This window comes from Triticum aestivum, chromosome 6B, assembly GCF_018294505.1.
Source record: "Triticum aestivum cultivar Chinese Spring chromosome 6B, IWGSC CS RefSeq v2.1, whole genome shotgun sequence".
Taxonomy (NCBI): domain Eukaryota; kingdom Viridiplantae; phylum Streptophyta; class Magnoliopsida; order Poales; family Poaceae; genus Triticum; species Triticum aestivum.
The window spans coordinates 592673707-592680449 of record NC_057810.1 but is presented as its reverse complement, the minus strand read 5'-3'; positions in this window follow the sequence as shown (position 1 = coordinate 592680449).

Here is a 6743-nt window from a genome sequence, read left to right as displayed (position 1 = left end):
AGTCGTCCAATCCCTAGTTTGTTAGGTTTTCGTATCCTCTGCTTCTTATGCTTCCTCTTTTCGGTAGCGGCATCGGGGCCGGTACCTTCCCCGCCGGTACCTTCCCCACCGGTCTCGGTGCCTCCATCGATGCTGGCGCCGTCGATGTCGATGTCGGCGTCAGTACCATCATCGAGGCCGACCTGCAAACCTTGCTTACCAGTCAAATAGTCGAGGTACTCTTGTTCACCCTCATAACCCATCTCGTTTGCATCTTGGTCAGAAGGCCCAGTTTCTTCGTTGTTCGACATGTTTCCTATGATTAAGTGTCCTCATTTATTTCTAAAAGTATGAATAAATGAGAAATGACATAAAAAGAAGTCTATGTTCCAGCACTCGATATGCCAACTATGTAGCACAAATCATGCCTTTATTCACGGGAAATTTCGGCATGACCTTTGCTAAAAAATGGACATATCGAGCGCCTGAAATTCACCAGAACAGAAATGAATCAACATTCCGGCGTAACATAGGCCACTCGGATCATTTTCCAAACATGACATGTCCAAAACATGACATATGCACATATCACATGTCCAGTTCAAATTTGCATATAAATTCAGCTAATTTTGAAACCTAGCTAAATTCATAACTAAATAGATAACCTAATTAACATACTGCCCTAACTAAAACCTAAGTAAATTAACCGAAGAACCCTAGCAGAGAGAGAGGGGGGTTTACAGAGGGTGCAGGCGAGGAGGCAGGCCCGACGACGGCCGGGAGGGGAGAGGAGGGAGGCGAGGGCCAACGGGTCGGGGCGAGCGCGCCGGGGTCGGGGGCGAGCGCCGGCGCCGGGGTCGGGGGCGAGGGCCGGGTCGGGGGTGAGCGACGGGGTCGGGGTCGGGGGCCAGGGCCGGGTCGGGGGCGAGCGCCGGGGTCGGGGGCGAGCGCCGGGGCCGGGTCGGGCCCGGCGGTGCAACGGGGGAAGAGAGAGTGGGGATTTGGGGGGAAAAGGCGGGATGAAGCAGGGCGAGTGAGAATTTTGGGTTAAGTGGACGTAGGAGTAGCGCATTTGGACAAAACGCGCTGCTACTACCTTCAGTAGCTGTAGCGCTTTATACGAAATGCGCTACTACTATCTTCAGTAGCTGTAGCGGTTTAGACAAAACGCACTGCTACTACCTTCGCTACTGCTAGTTTTCCTTTTACTTTTCCTTTATTTTATCCCACTTTTATTTCCCGAGGGTAGTGAATGAAGGGAGGGCGATATATATTGCATCATTTGATGGTTAAATATGTATGCAAAATAGGAACATATATATTACATCATTGGACCCATGCATAATAATGGCTAAGTGTGTATACAAAATAGGAACATATATATTACATCATTGGACCCATGCACTAAGGAAACGAAAATGTCAGCACTAAGGGATTGCGCGGGTCAGTTATGAAGAAGCATTGTGTCACGTGCTTAGCGTGTACCCATGGCTCGTTTTTTGCGATAGCGTTCACGGTAGCGCTCTTGGCGTCGGGTATAGCCATGGTAGTGAAAATCCGGCTTTCTCTTTCGACATTCTTAGCCCATCTGACACGGAACATCGTTGTGTTGTGCAGTCCAGAGTAGTCAAGCTCCCAGATCTCCTCGACCCTTCCATAAAATCGTTCAGTTGCGCCGTTGTCGCTGCTGGTCATGCATTCCATCGTCACCCCTGAGTTCTGATCATCACTGTCCATATCTTTGGCCTCCGTGTAGAACGTGTATCCGTTGATATCATATGCTTGATAGGTTACGAGGTTGGGCGAGGGGCCATGTGCTAAGGCGTATATGAGCAATCCGTCCTTAGAGCCCTCCTCCGGGAGATTAGCAATAATATGCTCTTTGAACCAATGTAGGAAAGTGGAGTTGTGCTCTCTAGTAACTTCGGAGTCCGTCCTGCATACCCCCCGGTCACGATACTTCTTTGCGATAATTTCTTTGTGCGGTGCCACGAAAGGATCTACCTCGTCTAGGTGTTGTAGCACTACCAAGTTTGCTCTGTCAAAGTCGCTGCGTCGATCTGAGTATGCCACGTGCAGTTCCCTGCGGCTATTGCAGTGACCATCTCCTTCGAGCCTCCCATCGTGCTTGTTAACGGGCAAACCAACACTAACACCAGGCAGCTGGTCTGCGCCATATAGAAAATTCTCACAGAAAGAGATGCACTCTTGTGCCGAATAGCCCTGGACGATGCTTCCATCGGGACAGGACATGTTATGAACGAATCCTTTGATGATCCCATTCATCCTCTCAAACGGCATCATGTTGTGCAGGAATGACGGCCCCAGGTCTATTATGTCATCCACAATATGGACACACAGATGCACCATCACGTCAAAGAACGCGAGCGGGAAGTACATCTCAAGCTCATTCAGTATCACAGCGGTCTCTGCTTCACACTGATCGACTTTCGAGAGATGATGTCGAAAAAGTTGCAGAGACCAATACAAACATGGGCCATGTGCTATGGTTGGTGTTCTGGTTGCCAAACGGATTCATGCCATCGGTACGCGCACCGAGCATGATGTTCCTTGCATCACATTCAAAATACCGATAGAAGTTGTTCAACGCTCTCCACTGGCTTCCATCCTTCACGTGTCTCAGCTTCGGATCATCTCCATCGTCAGGCTTCTACCTCTCCGCGTGCCAGCGCATTAGCTTTGCTTCCTTGGGATCTACAAAATACCTTTGGAGACGGGGAGTGATCGGTAAGTACCATACAACTTTCTGGGGACATTTCTTCCCGGCCTTCTTGTATCGAGAAGCATTGCACACTGGACAACTTGTTTTTTCTGCGTGCTCCTTCCGATAAATTATGCAATCGTTGATGCATGCATGGTATCTAACATGCGGCAGATCAAGAGGGCACACGATCTTCTTGGCCTCATCAACACTAGTAGGACATAGATTACCCACGGGAAGAACACCCTTTAGGTACTTGAGATGCTCATCGAGGCTAGTGTCGGTCCATTTGTTTTTAGCCTTCATCTTCAGGAGTTGGAGCATGAAACTCAAGCGGGTCACCTTAGGATTGCAACCATCATACAATGGAGTGTTCGAGTCTACCACCAGTTGCTCCAGCTTAGCCTCCTCTCTAGAAGAAGCTCTCTCAGTACTCGTCTCCTTGCGAAGCAATGCTTTAACATGAGGGTCCCGCATGATTGAACTTAGTACCGATGAACTCTGATGCGTGGAGTCCATGTCGTTCTCTCCGCCGCCATGTCCGGCCCCTTCTCCTCCTCCATGTCCGGCCCCTTCTCCGCCGCCATGTCCGGCCTCTTCCCCGCCGCCATTATCGATCATCTCTTCGTCTTGCCCCGTGTCATCATTGCCTGCCCCATCAGCATCCTCAACATCATCATCCTCATCTTCAGTTATCCACCGAGTATAGCCATCCATAAAACCAGTCACGAGCAAGTGCGCTTCTACATGACCATCGTCATAGGGGTCGAGCCAAACTATTCCTTTGCATTTTTGACACGGACATAAAACCTCTGTCGGGTTATTTTCTTTCATGTCCTGCACCGCCGACCGCAACCACCTGTCCACCATCGTTCCATTGACCATCATGAACGTCTACACGGTAATAACAAAACAAATTGATTATAAAAATGCGTGCATGCATCAAAGTCATACAAAAATTCGGCATGACCTTCCCTAAAAATAGGACATATATGGATCTAGAGTTTGCCCGGAATTCGCCAAAACGGGAATAAATCGACATTTTGGAAAAACATAGGCAACTCAAAAGCACAATTTGGCGTCAACTCATGCCACACACACAATTTCCACAAACATATCACACACACATAAACATATTTCCATTTTGCAAAAGCATGAAATTTTCATCACCTCTATCTCGAGATCGAGCACGGTGATGAGATGATGATGTAGGGAGACCAAAAGTGCCCAAAGCTCTTCTTGACAAAGATAGATCTAATTAGGGGCAAATAGGTCACTTAACTAAATGCTACATCTACCTAGCTACCTAATTTGGGAGGAGACAACTTCAACTAGTGGAGGGGGAAGGAAAAAGAGAAAGGAGATGCATTAATGGAGATGGTGTAGTTAGGTAGGAGTAATGAAGAGAGAGAAAGATAGGTAGAAGAGGGAGAGTAATGGGGGAGAAGTGTTGAGGAAGAAGAAGAGTGAGAGTGGGAGGATGTGGGAGGTAGGGGAAAGGGAAGAGAGGAGGGGGAGGGGAGGGGACGGGTGGGGAAAAGGTGGTGGGTTGGTGCGGATTAGCAGTAGCGCGGGACGTAAAACACGTTGCTGATACGAAAGTAGCAGCAGCACGTTTTTGGCAGAAGCGCTACTGCTAACTGGGACAAAAAGTGTGTCCCATTTGAAAATTAGCAGCAGCGACCTCATAAAAAGAGCGCTACTACTAAATCCATAGCAGTAGCGCGGCTCGCGGGACCGCGCTGCTACTAAATGGAGTTGGGCGGGCACTGTCGGTCGATATTTGTAGCAGCGCGGGTAACACCAAGCGCGCTACTGCTAAACGCTTGTCAGTAGCGAGTTTTACCCACCCGCACTACTGCTAATTAGCAGCAGCACTCCTTTTTGAGCCGCACTGCTGCTAAGATTCTGTGTATAGGCTTTTCCCTAGTAGTGATAGGGGATGACACTCATCTTTTCTCTATCTTCTGCCGAGGTCGGGCATTGAGCCATGCTCAATTTCACACCTTGCAAAATAGGCAAGAACCCTTCTTGGACTGATCCATATTGAACTTCGTCAATATCTTATCAAGGTATGTGCTTTGTGAAAGACCGATGAGGCGTCTCGATCTATCTCTATAGATCTTGATGCGTAATATGTAAGCAGCTTCTCCAAGGTCATTAAAAAACACTTATTCAAGTAGGCCTTTATGCTTGCCAGAAGTTCTATATCATTTCCCATCAATAGTATGTCATCTACATATAATATGAGAAATGCTACAGAGCTCCCACTCACTTTCTTGTAAATGCAGGCTTCTCCATAAGTCTGCATAAACCCAAACACTTTGATCATTTCATCAAAGCGAATGTTCCAACTCTGAGATGCTTGCACCAGCCCATAGATGGAGCGCTGGAGCTTGCACACCTTGTTAGCATTCTTAGGATCGACAAAATCTTCTGACTGAATCATATATAATTCTTCCTTAAGGAAACTATTAAGGAATGCCGTTTTGATGTACATTTGCCATATATCATAATCATAGAATGCGGCAATTGATAACATGATTCAGACAGACTTCAGCTTAGCTATGGGTGAGAAGGTATCATCATAGTCAAACCCTTGGTTGATAACCTTTAGTGACAATGCCGAGCTTTTTAGATGGTCACATTACCATCCGCCTCAGTCTTCTTCTTAAAGATCCATTTATTTTCTATGGCTCGCCGATCATCGGGAAAGTCTGCAAAGTCCATACTTTGTTTTCATACATGGATCCTATCTCGGATTTCATGGCTTCAAGCCAATTGTTGGAATCCGGGCCCGCCATCACTTCTTCATAGTTCGAAGGTTCATCGTCGTCTAACAACATGATTTCCAGGACAAGGTTGTCGTACCACTCTGGTGTAGAACGTGCCCTTATGGACCTACGAAGTTCAGTAGCAACTTGATCCGAAGTTCCTTGATCATCATCATTAACTTCCTCTCTAGTCGATGCAGGCACCACAGAAACATTTTCCTAAGCTGCTTCACTTTCCGGTTCAAGAGGTAGTACTTCATCAAGTTCTACTTTCCTTCCACTTACTTCTTTCGAGAGAAACTCTTTCTCCAGAAAGGATCCGTTCTTGGCGACAAAGATCTCGCCTTTGGATCTGAGGTAGAAGGTATACCCAATGGCACTACAAGAAATATGTCAACTTGTGACCAGCACTATTGGTCACTGAATGGTCACTGTTTTCAATTTGTGACCTTTTGTGACCAAAAACATAAGGTTAAAAGCTGGCGGTCGTAAACTGACTATAGCGACCTTTCTTCTAGAATGGTCGTAGACTTTTATGACCAAAATATGTCTACTATGGCGTTTTGGTCACTAGCAACCTCCCCAGGCCACGTAGGCATCCAGCGTGGCAATCTGATGTGGCACAAGATTTAGCCCGGTCCAATTCGATTTTCTACATGGGCCTAGCCCAACAATTCGGCCTATTTGTGTTTTTTTCTCATATTAATTTTGGCTAGGTAGATGGGCCAAGCCCAACAATTAAGCCTTCTCATTTTGGGGCCGTGGCCTTTTCTGCTAGAAAGTTTTAGTTTTTTTGTAATATAAAAAAGGTCCACTAGTCAAATGGGTCCCAGATGTCAGGTTCAGGTACGTGGGTCCCAGCTAGCAAGTTCATATTCTTCATATTTCAATTTAACAGTAAATAAATAACCAGTATTTAAATTGGCACAAACAAAACACACACATAATACTCCAAATATTATCATCCAGATTCAGTACAGAGCTCCTATTGTACAAATAACATATACTTTACAAGCTCTACACATAATAAGCCCTAACATATACAAGCTCTACACGTGATACATTTACAAGCTCTATACATATACAAGCTCTACAAGCTGCCCTGGTGTTAACCCTGTAGCTCTACAAGTGTCTTCAATCTTCTTCAACATGGAGCTCCTTCGGTAGCGAGCACAAACTGGGCACCTGCATCATCACAGGAAGGCATTTTTAGATCATAAAAACGAATGTTCCAAGCACAGTTTAGAGAAAAGAACCAAGTAAATTTG